This window comes from Phoca vitulina, unplaced genomic scaffold, assembly GCF_004348235.1.
Source record: "Phoca vitulina isolate PV1807 unplaced genomic scaffold, GSC_HSeal_1.0 scaffold6, whole genome shotgun sequence".
Lineage (NCBI taxonomy): Eukaryota > Metazoa > Chordata > Mammalia > Carnivora > Phocidae > Phoca > Phoca vitulina.
The window spans coordinates 14,395,760-14,413,617 of record NW_022589709.1 but is presented as its reverse complement, the minus strand read 5'-3'; positions in this window follow the sequence as shown (position 1 = coordinate 14,413,617).

Sequence of the window (17,858 nt, the reverse complement as noted above, 5' to 3'; positions counted from 1 at the left end):
AGGGGCATAGATTATTTACAATTGTTAGATCTTCTTGTTGGATAGACACTTTAAGTATGATATAGTGTCCCTCTTCATCTCTTATAATAGTCTTTGGTTTAAAATTTAATTTGTCTGATATAAGGATTACCACCCCAGCTTTCTTTTGGTGTCCATTAACATGGTAAATGATTTTCCACCTCCTCACTTTTAATCTGGGGATGTCTTTGGGTCTAAAATGAGTCTCTTGCAGGCAGCATATCGATGGGTCTTGTTTTTTTATCCAATCTGATAGCCTGTGTCTTTTGATTGGGGCATTTAGCCCATTTACATTCAGGGTAACTATTGAAAGATATTAATTTAGTGCCATTGTATTGCCTGTAAGGTGACTGACTGTTACTGTATATTGTCTATGTTCCTTTCTGGTCTATGTTACTTTTAGGCTCTCTCTTTGCTTAGAGGACCCCTTTCAATATTTCTTGTAGGGCTGGTTTCGTGTTTGCAAATTCTTTTAGTTTTTGTTTGTCCTGGAAGCTTTTTATCTCTCCTTCTATTTTCAATGACAGTCTAGCTGGATATAGTAAAAATAGGATGTTTTAAATTAGTTCCAAAATCATGCTGACAAGGGAGTTGGAGAGAATAGAAATGAAACAAGGTTGGTCATGAGTTGATAGTTATTGATATATGTGAGTTCACTGTACTTCTACTTTTGAGTGTATTTGAAATTTTTCCATAATAAAGTTTTCAAAAATGGGATACATAGTCCTTTACCTAAGATTTTGCTTGGCAATATTAGGAATCTTTCCAATGAAGACAGGAGGAGGCAAGCTACAGAACAGCATTGGTAGGTGATGTTTATTATTCTCAAAAGCCAGCAAATATCAGCACTGGCTAAAAGGAAGATAGCAGGTAATCATGTTTAAGCAATTCTTCCAGAAGAGGAAGGAAGGTAACATTTGACTGGGCCTTGAAGGATGAGTGCAACTTTGTCAAGCAGACAGAAGCAGACTTCTACCTGGAATCAGCCATTTCTTCCATGAAGCCCTCTGTCTTTGTAGTGGTTAATGGCATTTAGAGCCTATAGTCTGGAAGCGTTCCTTTTAAAAACATACCCCTACTGTCATTACCATACCTAGAAATTTAACAATCATTCCTTAAAATATAAATCCTTTTAAAATAATACCTCTCATGTGAAATTTTCAAGGCACAGTCACTTAACTTGACTTTCACATCCTAATCTCATGATTTACTCTTCAAAATTTATTGTGTGAGGCAATAATGCTAACAATGTGTGCCAGTCACCATGTAAGAGCCTTCATGTAACTCACTCACTTAACACTTGCAACATACCAAAGGGTAAGGAATATCATCCCCAATTCACAGACAGGAAAACTGAGGCCTAGACATGAAATCACTTGCTTATGAATAGAAGCTCATACAGATAACATAAGTTGCCTAATTCTGGGCTCTGTTCTCTTTATTCTATTGTACATGAGGAATAGGGCATATGTGGAAGGCAGACATTATCATTTTATTTTTTTCAGACATTATTTAAAAATGTTATTTAAATATATAGTATTTGTTGCTGGTTATAATGATTAGTGCTATCTTAGTCTATATTTAAACAATCCCTCATTGAATAAATTATCTTTGCCTTGGATGTAGCTGGTCTTTTAAAAAAGTATTATTATTATTATTATTGGAAATAAAATTTCACGCCCTAGTTTAGAGAAAAGTCTGTGTTTATTTTTGCCTTCTTTTTAGAGGACTTGAAAGCCAGGCATCTTAGTGAAATCAATTTTAGGGATTTTCCAGAGAAGGTTGCAAACTGTTTATCAAATTCACATTGATTTCTCCCCCACAGGAATTGCCAACTACACAGGTAGAACAAAAAGGATTTTCTTTCTGCCTTCTTGTAGCCCTCCTAAAGAAATACCTTTGAAACAAAAATGCAAAAATAAATGTACCCATCCATGGTCTTCAACGCTCTGATGTTACAATGTATTATTATTTCTCTTGTTTGACTTGACCACAAAGTACTGTTATTCACTTTATTTAATAAACATATAGTATGAGGTGCTGTTCAAAACACTTTACATACACCTATTTATTTAATCTTCCTATGAAAACCTCTCAGATAGATGTCATCATTATCCCCATTTTATAGATGAGGAAACTGATGCACAAAGAAGTAATTTGCCCAGGATGGTACAGTTCGTGAGCTCTGGGGCCCGGCTCTAAGTCTGTGTGCCCAACCCCTATGTTTGCTGCCTCAACAGCTGTGGGCTTCCTTAGAAGCAGCACGCACACCCACAGGGCTGAAGGCCTTATAGCTAACAGCTCATTTGCTATCAGTAAAACGTACCTGGAAAAAAAAAAGTACCTTCAAGACTTAGGAATTATCTTGCCCGACTCAAAGTTTCAGACCAGATCAGCAGAACACTGCTGTCTTTGTTCTGGACACAAGAGATTAGGAATTTGAAACGACGTGCTTTGTTTTTCCTCATCAAGTTTAAGTTTGACAAAGAAAACAGAAATCTTGTTTGCAGAGGTAGATTCTGCTAGAGCCAAGAGCCCCAGATACTACGGTATAGCCAACATCTGGTTGAAGAGTCAATTACACTTCCGGATACTTAGGTTTCCATGGCAGCAGCTGACTGAATGTCTATGCCTGATTCTTTTCCTTTTAATATGACTTCAACAATAATAGTCATGATAATAATATAATAACACAACAAGTCACAGTCATAATGGCCAGCATTTATCCAGTATTTGCCAGTGTCAGGGTCAGTCCTAAGAGCACCATGGGTCTAGTGTTTGATGCTCATAATAAAGCCCTGAGTCAGAGGTAATGCTATGTTTATTTTACAGATCAGGGAACCTGAGGTGCAGAGAAGTTAGGTAACTTGTTCAAAGTCACAGAGTTGCAGATCTGGAATTTAGAACCATGTCTCTTTAACCAGGGCCTGAGTAATTTTCCAAATTACCTCTCACATTATAGAGTCATGGGCTTAACTTAAAGCCCTCACCAATGTACATGGGAATTCAGTTTAATGTTATGCTTAATTTTCCTTCCCTTTTTAAATTCATGGACTGAATATTTCCTGAGTCATTGTTCTGTATTAGGCTATGCTCAATAATGGGGGAACAAAAAACATAGTCCCTGCTTCATGGGACTGAAAAGAACTTATAAAGGGAGAGAGATGGGCCTTTACAAGGAGATTAAGAGACAAGCTAATATCCTGATCCTGGAGACCCCATAGAAGGGGCACTTACTCCAGTCTAGGATCTAGGGAAGGCTTCCTGGAGAAAGTGACATCTAGGCTGTGACAAAAAGAACAAACCGGAGTTTAGCAGGAAAAGTTGGAATTGGGACAATGGGGCATTCTAAGCATGAGGAAGAGCATTTGCTCAACTATGAGACAAAATCAGACACTTTTCAGGGAAATGCCAGAAATTTGGTATGATCTGAACTGGCGGTAAAGGGGAGCAGTAAGAGATAAGACTAGGAAATTAAGGATTGATTTTTCGGGGACTTACATGCTCTGCAAGATTTTATATTTGGTTTCTGGGGTGGTGGGGAACCTCCCAGAGGGGTTCTGACTTTGGATCCTCTTGAGCTGTCAGCCACAGAGATCAGCGTTCTCTGACACGCTTAGGAGGAGCTGTGGTCTGACAGTGGGACTGGCCATTTGACAAGGAGACCACCCTGGGAAAGTCAGAATGCCCGATGATGGTTAATAATAGCATCTGGTAAGTTGCAGTGATTTCTAAATTCCCTGTGGTTGCTCAGAAGCCAGCTAATGTCCCAAGGCAGGAAGTCATTCATTGTACCTTTTAAAGATGCTTCTCCAGAAAATGAAGGTTACTGACCCAGCACGTAAGAGCGGAGCCTCGGACACTGAGTAGAGATTAGGAAATCAGGTGTGCATCTTGGGAAGAATGCAAACTGGTGTATTAATTGGTATCTAGTTTATTCTTCTGCTATGAAAGCAAACTCTTTACTTGTTTGAAATATTGCAGTTTTATAGAAGTGAAGAGTTTGAGCTTTTGTCTCAGACACGTCTCAGTTCAAACCTGGGCTTTGTTGTCCATTGGCTGAGGCACTTGGGACCAGTGACCACACTCTCTGTGCCCAGGTATCTGGGTCTCTAAAATGAAGATAGTAAGAGTAACTACCTTTTAGGGCCTTTGGGACTATAAGGTCAATTATGTGAGACAATATAGAGAAGGTGCTTACCACCGTGCCCGGCAAACAATGGTGAGTACTAATATCTCTTATCAGTCTCCCTGGACTGAAGGCAACTTCTTCGTATGGCTCAGAAATGATCTGAATGACAAATAACTCTCAAAGGTATATGTATTGGAAAACTGGACATGTAAAGCTGGAGGAATGAATTAATAATGGTAGAATTTCAGATAGAGGGGAAGAATTAGGACACAGAAAAGAGTTGAACCATCCCTGGAGTAGGATTCAGGAAATACCTACCAGCTTATCATCCAATGTCAGGCAATTCCCTCTCTCTCTCCTGCTCCCTTTTTAATTTTTTATTCAGAGCTAATTTCAAACATACACAAAAATAAATATACTCATGAGATTCATCTATCATTAACGTTTTGCCTCATTTGCTTTTTTTCTCTGTACACACACCTGCATTTGTCCACACGCTTTTTCTGACCCATACGAAGAAGTTGCCTTTTACCTCTGCATACTGTACTGTGTGTCTCCTAAGGACGAAGATATTCATGAGAAACACACAGCGGAGTCACCACCATCATAAATTCAAGATGGAGACAGCATTTTTATCTAGTCTACTATCCACATTCCAAGTTTGTCAGTTGAGCACAAAACGTACTTTATGGCACTTTTCCCTTCGGTGCAGTTTCCAGCACAGAATCAGGCTTTGTATTTAGTTGGTCATATTTATTTGGTTTCTTTTAATATGGAATGATTCCATCCTTTTCTGCCTTAACATCAGTCTTTCCTTCTGAAACAAAAAGGGGGAATCAGACATATCTGGGTTTGAATCCTGGCTTTCTCACATTAGGGGCTGAGTGACCCCGGGCAGCCTACTTCACCTGCGGAGCCTCAGTCTTCTCATCTGCTAGATGGGAATGCTAATCATCTCTGGTGAGAACTCAGGGAAACTGTGTGTGACGCTAAGGCACTTGACAGGGAGCCTGGGACCTGGTAAGCGATCCATGCATTTCTTTAATGTAATTAGCATAATATGATTAATAATGTGTTAGTGACGTAATGTTAGTGCAGCTCTGCCACTTCCTTGCTGTGTGACCTTGAAGAAAATGCTTTGCCGCTCAGAGACTCCATATCCTTGGCTGTCATATGGAGCTTTTAATACCTTCCTCCCGGGACTGAAGGAGACCTCACAGGTGAAGTGTCTAGCGCAAGGCTTGTGCATAGAAGTATTCAGGTAATGCCCGTTCCCTTCCTCCTTGCAAATGCTAACTGGCTTCTATCAGCAGTAACACCTCCTGCCTCCATTTCCCTTTTCGTGCAGAAGTCTCGAAAGGCAGACTTCATGGAAATTAACTCCAGGGGCAAAGCCTTGGCAGCAGGTGCTGTCCCATGAGAAGTTCTGGATCCCCAAAGATTCTGCCGTGAAAGAGCAGCTGGGGACTGCCCCCTCCACATGGCCACTTTCCACCAAGTGTATTTTGGAATAATCTTCTCCCTGTTGGTCAAACAAATTGCCATCCTGGGTGTGGTGGGGGTTTGGAGGAGGGATGGTGGTGCTTGCAGAGTCACTGTGATTCACTGTTGATTGAAATTAGGGTCTGGGGATCCTTGTGACCTTCACGTCACTGCAGAAATCCTGACATGGCGACCACCCAAAACAGAGCTCTCCAGGACCGCCTGGAATGCCCAGTGGTCAGGTCTCAGCCATGTCACCTTCTTGGGGAAGACTTCTCTGACCTCTGCATCCAGTGTTACGCCCTACGACCCAATATCAACCCCCTGTTTTATTGTCCTCTTGACACTAAGCGCTATCGGATAGCGGGTCCGGTTTTTCTGTTTACTTGATTCTTACCTGTTCTCCCCGACCAGGCTATAAGCCCCAGAGGTCAGAGAACGTGACTGTGTTACTCTCCACTGGATCCCCAGTGTATGACATGGTGGCCACCAATTTCATTAGTCACCAATATTTGTAGCCTGAGTCCATGAATCTTTTCCCACTCTGATCTCCCTGTGACCATGGGTCGCAGTAAAGGCAAATTAATGAAGCTCACCATGCTTTGGGCCCTGTCATGACTTTGGGGCAAATAGTGGGAGCTCAAGAGGGGCTCTGTAATGGATATGTTAGGACCAAGTTAGGAGGATCAAGGCATTTGACCCCTGGGAGCTGGGAGACCAGCTTCCTCTCCGGGTTGGAATTTTCTCTTTTTCTTCTGTAATTGAAGTTGGTTGTCATGTCCCCATCCAGGGGCTCCAGCCCACCCTGGATGCAAAAACCCTGGGGACTGCCAGGAGCTCCTTTCTGAACCATCTTCTCAAACATGGGGGACATTCGTTGTCCAAATGAGCTGCAAGTGAAAAAATATGAATTTTTCGATGTGAAATGAGGTTACTGATTTGGTTGCTGAAACATACAAAATTCACCCAACATGTAGGACTGTTCCGTGGAATGTGGCAGTCTGGAAAAGGCAGAACCATCACACCCAGCTCTCACTTTATACCCCATAGAATTAGGAATCATAGCTGGGGTCTGAATCTTGGTCACGCTCCATAATATCTGCATGACTTGGGCAAATGCATTCCTCTCTTGAGCATCAGTTTCCTCATCGGTGAGTGGAAACCATAATGCTTACCTCACCTGTGAGGATCGAGTGACCTACCCAAGTCGGGGCACCCAGCAGAGGCTGCATAGAGGCTTTCCTCATGGGGACACCAGGCAGGTTGGTGCAGAGTCAGAACTGATGTCTCTGGTGTCAGACAGACCTGAATTTGTATCTCAGTTCTTCCTCTTCCAAGCTGGGCGACCGCGGATAATGCATTTGGCTTCTCTCAACCCTCTGTTTTCTCATCTGTAAAGTGGCCATACTAATGTCTGCACTTCCTTAGGACTACTGGGAGAATCAGCTAGAATGTATCTGTGCATAAAAATGTCAGCCAGGTAGTTATTACTTTTTGAAGGCTTATAAACTCAGATCCTTCCCTCTCAGGCAGAAATGAAACTATCACTGTGGCCAGGTCTGATACGACACCCAAATCCCCAAATAAAATAACACATTTATTATTCAACCAAATCCAGAGAAATAGCTGGTCTCATTCAATGGCAGTATCCTGTGTGACAGAAGGGGTGACGGACTGGCCTTTAGTGTTGGGTGTGGGGGATACGTCCCAGCTAAAGGACGAGAGAGGGTCGCTGCCTCCTGTCTTTGCTCTGCTGCAACCTCCCCTTGCCCAAAGCAACACACATCCCCCGTTCGCTCAATTTCTCACCCATCTCTAGTCCTCAGGAAGTCACGTCAGCAGGACCTGGTCCTGAGATGTGCCACTGGGGTCTGGCCTGCCTCACGGGGCCTTCCTTCGAGTAAAGCTATGTTGTTTGGTTTGTTTGTGGACAGAGGCAGGGGGCCTCTGGCTCAGAGAGGCAGGCTGGAAGTGACCTTCTCTAGCTTGACGCCACAGGTTTGTTGCGAGAACACAGACAAACGAGTGGCCACCGACAGTATGTGCTCCAACATCATATACGGGGCGTATTTTGCTCAGAAACATGCCCTGTTAGTTGTTGAAACCTTTTTTGCATTCCCCGAAACAAATGACACTAGAGTGTATTTTCTTTTGAGGGGCTGTAAATAAAAGTCTTTCATGTTGACAATGATAATATTATATTCTACAATCTATTTGCATTTCTGTATTCTGTGGATTTTATTGCTTGGTATAAATCCCCAGGCTGAGGCACATTAAGCTTCACTCAGGGAGAAATGGTACATTTTATCATAGGGCTGGACAGCTGCATGCACGAGCTGTCACCTGCAGGGACTGGTTTTTGCCCAGATGTGCAGGGAATATGTATAGGGAGAGAGAAATGCATATGTGTGCAGATTTTGGCACGTGTGCATGAAGTCTGGAAGAATTTTCTTTGGATCCACAATCAAAATGGATTTCCAGGAAAGAGCTGGTCTGAGCACACGCCTCTTGTATGTGCTGCATATGGCCCCATCCCACCAGGCAGGTCCTCAGCAAAGTCATCAGCAACAGCTTCAGCTCTGGCCAGAGCTCGCTGGCCCACGTGGCGGGCAGAAACCTGAAATGAGGACAGAGAAGCATCTCAGAGACTCAAGGAGGAACTGAGTCTCCCACCACCTTTCTGCAGGTCTTCTGAACACTTCTGAGCATAGGAGCCTCTTCCTTCAACAGGCAAGTCAGTAGTTGCTGAGATAAACCGCAACACAAGCTTGAGCTAGCGTTACCATCAGCCATCAGCTGTCCACTGAGCACTGACCGTGTGCCATGCATTGTGCTAAGCACGCTTGTCATTTAATCCTTACAACAATCCCTATGAGGTAGGTGTGACTATTACCCCCCATTTTACAGATGGGGACCCTGAAGCCTAAAGTTCCGTAGCTGGGAACTTGCAGAGCAGAAATTCATCCCCTGGGCCATCTGGCTCCGGCCGTAGTTACTCATGGCAGGAGAAAATATGCTAAGTATGCCTTAAGAAACCATCAGTGATGGTCACAAAACCACTCCCCTGCCAGGGATAAAAATATGGAGAAAAAAAAAAGAATGAGTAGTGGTTTTAATGGGATAATTACATTATCCCATTATGTTGGGGAATTATGTTGTTTGGTTGCTTGGCATAAGTTAATTTCCATAATGTTTTTCTGTTTCAGTCAAGGCTTTCTTTTTTCTTTTCTAGTGATGTTTTCCAGGTGTAGGAAGTAGGAATATATTGGGCAGCTACTTCGAAGAGTCTTTGGCTCTATTAAAGGGCTTGGTTGTAGCTTCACCCCAAATCCCTTGGAAAATTTGAGCAGAGAGTCCCTGCTCTAGATCCATTTGGAAGAACCCACCAAACGTGGTGGTTTCTGGGTCACCGGTTAGGTTCGGCAAATGGGGCTTCTAGATACTTAACCTTTAATGGAAAAATTCTGTGGTTTGGATTACTGAAGTCATAAAGTGCTTATTTAAATATGTTTCAAGCCCATTTATCTGTTTTTGAGTCTAAGGAAGATGCACTCCATCAGAAAGGGTAGATGGAAGGGGATTAAGACATGATTTTCCTTTTTTTTTTCCCGACTCATTTGAATGGCTGTTTTCAAGTTGAACTTTTAAGTATGGCATTTGTGAGTGAAATTGCCCCTTTTATTTTCAAGGTAACTGAATCCCATTTTTCACTTTCCATTTCCTTTTAGAAGAATCAAAATGTTTCTAGAACTTAGCTTCTCAGTGAGCGACTTTATAAGGTGGGCACTTCGGTATCATAAAAGAGACTGGTGTGGCAAGGACATTCAAGACAGGGGCGGTCAGGCCTGTCCTCTGCAGCTGAACCAACCCCCTCGGCCTCAGAGAGCATATTGATTTCACTGTGTTTGCACTTGAAACACCAAAGGAATGTCCACACCTTGTCCTTGGGCCAGGCCTAGGGGACGGGAGAGGTAGAAGTCTAGCCAGAATTTTGTCACCCTTGGAGCAGCAGAAGGGCAATATTACTCAGAGGCAAAGCCTGGAACCATGTGCTAAATTGGCTTAGATCAGTGTCTCCAAAAGTGTCAGACAAATGAGAGTTGACCTTAGGTGACATTGGATGGGACTTTAATATTGGATCCCCTAGTAATGTACGATTATCTTTCCAACTGTCTTTCAATCCTTCTGATTACATACATAAAGGACAAAGTCTCCGCTGGATGCTCTGTCTTTAACATTTTTCTCATCTCTGTTTTTTATATAAAGAAATACCAGGCCTGAGTCTTGGGCCTTTAGAACGTAACTGTTTGCAATTAATAACATTGTTTTATTTTTCATTGTTTTGTTTTTATTTATGACAACCTCTGATGGATGGCACTTTCAAAGGTAGGATATAAAGTTTTATTTTAAGATGAATGGGTGAAGATGTTTTTTACTATTAAGTAAGTGATTTTGTGTGTGGGTGTGGCAAAACTCACCTGCGTGGCATAGGAGCGCTGATGTTTGGGATGCACCGCTTTAGGTGGCCCAGCAGGAAGCTGGCAGTTGGTTTCTCCCAAACTCACAGATGTGATTTCTGACCATCCCTCTGCCCCTCACTAGCTGTGTGCTTAGCTTCCTTGAGCTTCAGTTTTCCCATCTGTAAAGTGGGTATGATGAGCTGCTGGAGGAAAGCTGGCTACTTCCATTTCGTAAGACAGAATGGGCCCTATGGTTGCTATTCACAGAGACGCTGACCCTTGGGCCAAGCCTCCAGAGGTGCAGGTTCCCTTACCTTGAGTTGTGTTCTGTTTCCTTAGTGCTAGGGCTCTGAGTGTGCCGCTGGGTGGGAAAAAGGTGAGATACAATTCCTAAACCCCGCAGACTGGTGAAGAAGTGTGCTCCTGAGGCCAGAAAATCAAGAAGACACCCATCTGGCCAACATGGCTCAGCAGCATTAAGGTCAAAGTTTTGTGCACCGGCAGGCTTTCCCCTTCTCAGGCTGCAAATCTTTGGCAATTGGAGGCAGACTCCGGATTAAGCTTAATTAAAATTCACTCTTAATTAGGGCCATTACTTAAAATCAACCCTATGTAATGAAGCTGTGTAATCATAATTAAGCGCCAGAAATGGAATTAGGAAGCATAGAACACGAAAGCCAAACACAGATGGGCCCAGGGCCTATGAGGACAGAGATAGGACTTCCGGATTCAACAGAATTTTCAAATAGCTAAGGACCAATGATTGCACTGACAAGAACCTTCGTGGCCATCAGGGCAATGATGAGGATTTGGGATAAATGGGACCCTGAGAGGCAACTTGTGTGACATTATGGATGAAAGGATGGGGCAGCATCAGGCAGAGGGGACCAATGTGTGGTGACGAGGAAGAGGGACACTTAACAATTTTATATTGAAAACTTACTATGTATCCAGCAATGTTCTGTCTTTTTTTAATGTATGAATGAGCTAAATTTATTGTCATGATCACTCTGTGAATAGGTATTATTATTTCCTTCAACATACAGATAAAGAATCTGAGGCTCAGAGAGGTTGAGTAAATTGCCCAAGGTCACACAGCAAGTAAGTGGCAAATACTAAGGGCTGCACAAATGATAGTTATTATTATAAAGTACTATCTGCCTATCTGTTTAATCTGTTGGTCAGAGCTAGTAAGAACTATAGACAACACATGCCCGGAAGCTATGCATAAGTGCCAAGGGAGGTCACTCACCCATGCTTGTCCCCAGATCCCAAGCCTATGCCTCTATTACTGCCAGGGTAGGCCAGGCATTTAGGTTCAGAGCAGAAGGTACTATCGGGGGCTGATTCTAGAGCTGTGGAGCTGGAGGCAGAAGAGAAAGTAAGAGAGAACTCCCTCTGATACCTGTTTTTTGACTGAGCATTTCCGTTTTCCTTGCTCAGGAGACCCCTGGGAATTATGCTCAGGAGTGGCTAGGGGGATGTCTGGGCCCCTGTAGCTTCCCCCCCCCGAGCCCCCAGTTGTTCAGAGGGTGGCTCATACTTCATATATATACATATATATATGCCTACTCTGTGCCTGGCATTGACCTGGGCTCCACGCGTATGTTATCAGAGCCCTACAAATCAGGAATCATCACTCCCATTCTACAGATGGGGAAACTGAGACTCAGAAAAACAAAGCTATCAGCTGACCACTGTGAAGTACATTCTTTTTATTCCACTAGACACCATGCTGTCCCAGAGATCCTGTCCGGGCTGGGGTGCCTCCCAGACTCTATTCCTGCTCATAGTCAAGTCAGACCAGCAGGAAGGACTTCTCAGATTTAGAACCAAATGTGCCTCTGGTGCTGGAAATGTCCTGCAGTTCTTATTTCCCAAATAGCCTCAGACCTATGCAGTGAATCCTCTCTGTGACATGCACTCCACAGTGCTTGTCTCCTGTGAGGGGGATGCCATTACTTACTGAGTGAAATTCTTCATTTTTTGGAAGATAGTGTAGAAGGAAAGTTTGGTCTAGGCCTAATGATCATTAAGGCCTTCCAATTCCAGACTTTTGATATCTCTGAGTTCATACACATAGTCCATAGTGAAAGTGTTCATCTGTTAAATGCAAATGTTTCAATCACATCGCATTTTTTTTCTTTGCAAAGCTGTATTAGCCTTTCCCCATTTTTTAACACCCCAGAACCTGAATTGAAAAAAAAAAAAAAAAAAAAAAACACAGGAGGCGCCTGGGTGGCTCAATCAGTTAAGTGTCTGCCTTTGGCTCAGTTCATGATCCCCGGGTCCTGGGATTGAGTCCCACATCAGGCTCCCTATTCAGCAGGGAGTCTGCTTCTCCCTCTACCCCTCCCGCCCCCGCTCGTGCTTGCTCTCTCCCTCTCTCAAATAAATACATAAAATTAAAAAAAAAAAAAGAACACAGGATGTGGCTGGTCCATTGTCCATGTCCAGGAGGCCCTGAGAATTATCAAGGACATTTCTGTTGGGCTCGGATCTGTCCGTTTGCATGTTCGCACTCTGGGTTCAGGGTTAGGGAGCATTCGTTCTCTTAGTGCCTCTTACTTATGCCCTGGCTGTCCTTCACATGGGGGTGTGGGAACTAGAGGGAAGTCTTGCTCTGATAAGAATAGGTTCAAGTTTGCTGCTCAGTATTCACATTACAGAGCCAAGAATCCTGCTGGTTTGAGGAGGAGGGTCAATGGTGGGGGTGTAGAGAGGCTGGTGGCCGAATCAGACCCTACTTTGCCGGGAACGGAACAGCTTCCCTGTGCACCTGCCAGGCTGCCCCACCACACAACTCCAGGGGGCACCCTTCACGTGTTTTTCTATGTAAATCCCTCCCCATGGGGCTGTGCCACACGGAGGCCCTAATGCAAACCCCAATCCCAAAGGGCACCTCCAAAGGGAGCTAGTGCTACATTAGGGAGCTGAACCCCAGATTGCAAGGTGTTCACAGACACTGGCTTGTGAGGAGGCCACCATCCCTCGCCCAGCCGTGACCTCTTTGTCCTTTATCCTGAGACCATTTGCCTCTATTTACACTAAATAGCCCCAATGCCATTTGCTGGTTCCTGTATTTTGGGCAAGCTGAGCTGGAGGCCGCTACAGCCGGTCTGAGCAGGCAGCTGTCCTGCTGGTGGTCACGCGGGAGGTCCCGCTCTTCCAACAAAGTTTAGCAAACATCTTATCTCCCACAAAACTGGTGATGTAATGTTTATGAAAGATCACTCTGCCCCCCTTCCCCTGGGCCGTGGGCTGCCAATGTGACCAACCCGTGCCGGAAGGTAGACCCTCCTCGGCCACCATGCTTCCCTCATTTCTTCTCCTGCTCCTTCATTTGGGTAGAAAACCTTACTGAGGTCCTTCCTCACTGCAGATGGTGGGAGAGCAGGACTCTCCATCAACCTTCACATTGGCCTTCCTGTCTCCACTTTTCAAGGCACATTCACAGCTCCCTTGTATCAGGAATCTGAGGCAGAGAGAAGGAAGACATCTTGGCCAAAGTTACAAAGCAGGGTGGTGGCTGGGCTGGGGACCCAGGGTCCTACCTCCTGAAGTCCCTTCTGAACTGCTTTGTTTGTGATCACCATTCACTTAAGGTTCCTTATTTTTGAGACAGATGTGTGGATGGATGGATGGGTGGGTGGATGGGTGAATGGATGGATGCATGAGGAGCTAGCCATAGAAATAGATGGGAGAAAGATAGCTGGACAAGCGAGTAACAGGTGGAAAGCAGAGATGATTGTGGGGGTGTAGACAGTTCTTGAAGGATACTTAAAAACTATGGACAACAGTTACCCCTGGGAAGGGAATGGGGAATCTGGGTGTGAGAGAGAGATTGCTTTTTACTGTTTTTTTCCCCCCTTTGCTTCTTCTGAAGCATTGGAATATTTTTCATGGGCACCTATTAGATTTAAAAGTTTCCATTTCTACTATCTTGCCCTCTCCATTCCCACGTGTTTGTCCACAGGAGAGATCAGAAGCCAGCACTCTAGGAAAGTCACAGGAGCCTTCTCGAGGGAACCCAGCAAGTCATTTCCTGGTCAGAAATCTGCTCCTACAGATGAACCAAATCCAACGGCTCCATCGGCCCCGCAGTGGCTCAGGCTGATACTGAAGAGAACAGCAGTGGGAGGCGGGTGAAGCTCAGCCTTTGGAGTCTGAGAGCCCACGTGGCCGCCCTGGTTACCTTTTCCCCTGACTCAGTTCCTGGGGAGCCTGTTTGCCAAGGAACAGCAGAGATGTTTATTTCATGGGTGCTTACCAATAGGACTGATTGAAAACCACCTGCATCCCCACAACTTGGAACTGGTTAATGATTTCAGTTCAGTTGTATAATGGAATACCATGCTGTCATTAAGAATAAATGAGAAATCCTATGCTTTCCGTGTTCAGTATTAGATTCCACAAGTGAACAAACACCTCTGTCTTATGTAGTCTGGTTTTGTGGCTTGCAGACATCCCGTGGCTGGTCTGCACGTCAGCCTGGGCTGGGGGCGGCTCTGCTGTCATCGGGCCTGTCACGGTGGTATGCAGAGAAATCGAGTCAAAATATGCCGAAGGTCTTAACAGTAATCATCTCTTGGTTGTGATACTCTGAGTAACTTGTCTTATTATCCCATTTCCAATGTGCAAATCTGATTCTTTATTGCAAAAAAATAAACATTAATAAAGAATCTCTCAGATAAAGAGCAATACCAAAAATCTCTGCACAGGAAAGAAAAAAGATGAGATGATACATTTGGATGGTAAGATCATAGATGACTTTGTTCTCCTTATCTTTATATTTTTCTCAATTTTCTGTGTTTGATATGTTTACTTTTGTAATAGAGCATTCACATTTAAGATGACTTTTTTTTTTTTAATGGGCAGAGAGGGGAAGAGAGATTATGCTATTGAAAAGCCAGAGCTTCAGGCTCTCCAAAGCCTGTTCCTGTTAATTGCTTGCCATTTCATGAGCCCCTAAAATGTGCACATCACTGGGCTGGGGGATACAGAGGTGAATGAGATGCAAATCGTTTAATCAAGAAAAATCACAGTCTAGTTGAGGAGATAAGACCCTTTCTGATACAAGATGCAAGGTCTCATCCTAGAGCTTAGGCTATCAAAGTAATAATCATAATACTAGCGAGGAAACCCTCTCCTTTTCTTAACCATGTCAGTTCTGAGCCTCAGTTTCCTCTTCAGTAAATGTAACCGGTCCCAGAACGTCACTGTGGAGGTCAAATGAACCTGCACATACAGTGTTCAGCAAGGTGCCTTGCAAACAGTCCATCCTCAGCACGATGAAATCAAGGCACATGGAACCAGAGTGCAAGGTGACAGGAGGGCGATTTCTGGCAAAGACATGAGAGTGACGGATGTCCCTGACACGTGCCTGGTGGACGGCAGCATCTGGATCACAGATGTGCACAAAGGAGATCTGGGGCAATAAGGCTACTGCATGGGTGGAGGGGCCTCCAGAGGGTCTTGACTGACCTGCTGAGGGACCAGTAATGAGGGGAAGAGATGGGTCTGCTTTGTCCCTGGCAGTGCGTGTCCATGTGGGGCAATATGGAGATGTGGCTCTGTTGTCCTCGGTATCCTGTCTTCAGTTTGGGGAGAAGAAATCCTAAATTTATCATTTAATCAGATGACTGTAGAAAAACAGATATCTAGGTGCTGAGAAAATGGGTTCATTCATTCATTCATTCATTCATTCATAATAGTTCTTGTATCTCTGTTTATATTTCCTACTACTGAAGTTTCTGTGATGGATACACAGATTGTTAAGGCTTGGTTCTAATCTCAAGAATCTTACAGCCAGAAGGAGAGGGAGGTGAGTACTAACCCTAGGCTGTTAACCCATAAACTGAGCTGGTCATATCACTTCCACATCACCACCTAAAATGCCCCATTGGACTTCTATTTCTCTCAAGAAAATTATGAACTCTTATTCAGGCTAAAGCATCCCTATATGGTTTTACCTCCTGAGACCATCTCCTACCACCTCCCCCATTCTCCCTTATTGTCCTTTCAGTGGTCCTCACCAGATTCCCTTCAACCACAGGCCCTTGACACATGTTGTTCACTCTGCCACCATCATCTTCCCTGGTTCATGGCCACTTATCCTTCTAAGTGCACATTAATGTTGCCTCCTCAGGGAAGGCTTTTCCAGTCTATCAGAATTGACTCTGTCCTTATTACACATTTTCATACTTCATATAGCATCCTTCATAACTCTTATCCCAGTCATGGTTATTTTGCATTTATTTACATGATAACTTTATTAATAGCTGTATTCTCCACCAGACTATAAGCTCCTTGAGAGCAAGGACTGTGTCTTTTCAAAAAATCAACTCTACTGAAGCATACTTTTTGTACCACAAATACACTCATTTTACGTGTACATTTCAATGAGTGTTGACAGATTTACACAAAAAAAGTATACACTGTGTAACCACCACCACCACAGTCAAGATATAGAACATTTCCGTCACTTCACAAAGTTCCTCTGTGCCTCATCCCAGTCCATCTGCTCCTGGCCCCAGGCAACCACTACTCTGCTTCCTGTCTTTATAGATTCACCTTTTCTAGGGTTTCATATAAATGGAACCATGCAGTAAGCATTCTGCTGTGTCTGGCTTCTCCCATTCAACATAATGCTTTTGAGAATCATCCTTGTGTCTATCAGTAGTTCTTTGCTTTTTGTTGCTGAATACTCTTCTCCATTTGGTTCATGGAAGTTACCTGTCTCTTCGGGTAAGCCATCAGCTCTTTAAGGGCGGGGGCTGAATTCTCTGACAACCCTGAGACTCGATGTGGGCCTAGGCATTTACACAACCTCTAGGAGTAGTATAGTCCATCTTCCCTGACCAGGGCACGTGAGTGAGCAGTCTGTGCCCACACCCGATGGTCACCCAGACACTCACGGTCTTCCCCTCCATTCCCACAGACTGACCTTCTGGGACCTGGGAGCCCATGCACACCTACCTCCCTTCAGAATCAGTCTGATGCTTCCCACAGCCAGGGGGAGAAGTCCTGGGTCAGCCACAGCGACTGGGGGGCAAAGCCGGGTGATCATGGGCTGATCCCTCCAACACTGAACTTTGATTTCCTCAACTGTCGAACAGAGATGCTGCTGTCTACCTCACAGGGTCATTAAGTGGGCACATGTGTGTGGAAGTGCTGTTTGAAGTGGAAAATATGATACTGTACGGTAAGAGTGAATTTAATCATTTAATTGAATTGACAATGGCCTGTGTTACCTTGGACACCTTTTCTCTCTCAGGATCTTCAATTTCTTTTCCCATCAAATGAGAGGTTGAGCTAGAGTTCCCTAAGATGACTTCCATCTTGAACGTTCTTGGATCCTAAGGTGCTGGAATACTAGAGAAAGGGCCTGATTGTCCAGAATTCAAAAACTGTGTGTGATTTATTTAGAGAACAACTGGCTTCTCTGAGAATTCTCTTCCTGAGTAAAGGATTCAGCTCTGGTTTTAAGAACCAACCAGTGTTTTTGCGTCAATAGGCTTAAATCTGCAGCTCTTTCCAAGCCCATCGTGGAAAATAATAGAGCTCCATCCTTCCCGGTGTGCTGGCGGGGGCTGTGACACGTCTTTCACTGGACCTGGATCTCGGATGGGGGTAAAAGTGTCCCCGTTACTGGTGGAGCTGGAGCGGCATTCCATTTTGCAAGCTAATAGTTTAGCTTGAACCACCTCTTTGTGGGCCCTGTCATTCAACAGGGGATTCCTGAGGGCCTACTATGTGTTAGGAGC